This window comes from Sinocyclocheilus rhinocerous, unplaced genomic scaffold, assembly GCF_001515625.1.
Source record: "Sinocyclocheilus rhinocerous isolate Xijiao unplaced genomic scaffold, SAMN03320098_v1.1 scaffold1862, whole genome shotgun sequence".
Lineage (NCBI taxonomy): Eukaryota > Metazoa > Chordata > Actinopteri > Cypriniformes > Cyprinidae > Sinocyclocheilus > Sinocyclocheilus rhinocerous.
This window is the reverse complement of record NW_015653470.1, coordinates 45272-45872: the sequence shown is the minus strand read 5'-3', so window position 1 is coordinate 45872 and position 601 is coordinate 45272. Positions and strand designations below refer to the sequence as shown.

General features: G+C 33.3%; 1 protein-coding gene across 1 annotated transcript in view; it reads right to left on the bottom strand.

The window, feature by feature from the left end:
• The window catches only part of LOC107716040 (inverted formin-2), a 46122-nt gene that overhangs the window by 10920 nt on the left and 34601 nt on the right, over positions 1–601 (bottom strand). The gene's annotated exons all lie outside the window — the stretch shown is intronic.

Sequence of the window (601 nt, the reverse complement as noted above, 5' to 3'; positions counted from 1 at the left end):
CTGCTTTGTTTACAGCGGTAACCAAGGAAACGCTTTAAGCGCCACCTGCTGGCAGAGAGTGAATCTGCGTCTCATTCAGCTCTGCTGTTTCTGTTTCATGCAGATATTTTTATGCATAGTTTCACAGAACTGAAGTCAAACCATTCTGGTTTTGCTTCAAATTTCGAAATTCTACAATCCAATTTAGATTAAAAACTGCTCGTGTTGCATGTATGCAGCATCTTTGTTTGGATCATGATTAAAATGCAGTGGTTGCCTCTAATTTTAAATGGAAAGAGCACAGACAAAGCCTTAGTTTGTTTATATGAAGAGATTTATTTGATTTGGGGTTTGTTTTAAAATTTCAATTTAGTTTTGTTATTTACAAATACCGTATTGGCCCGAATAGAAGACGACCCTGATTATAAGACAACCCCCCTTTTTCCAGATATACCTTTTGGAAAAAGGCTTTTTAAAAACCAAATCTTGTTTTTTTCTCTCAGTAAAACACATTTTGTCTTCAATTATTTTCCTATTGCATATTTTTCCTATTTTAATTTTTGTTTTGAAAGCATGGTAAAAACTGGTAAAATGTACCAACAATCACATTTAAAAAATATAC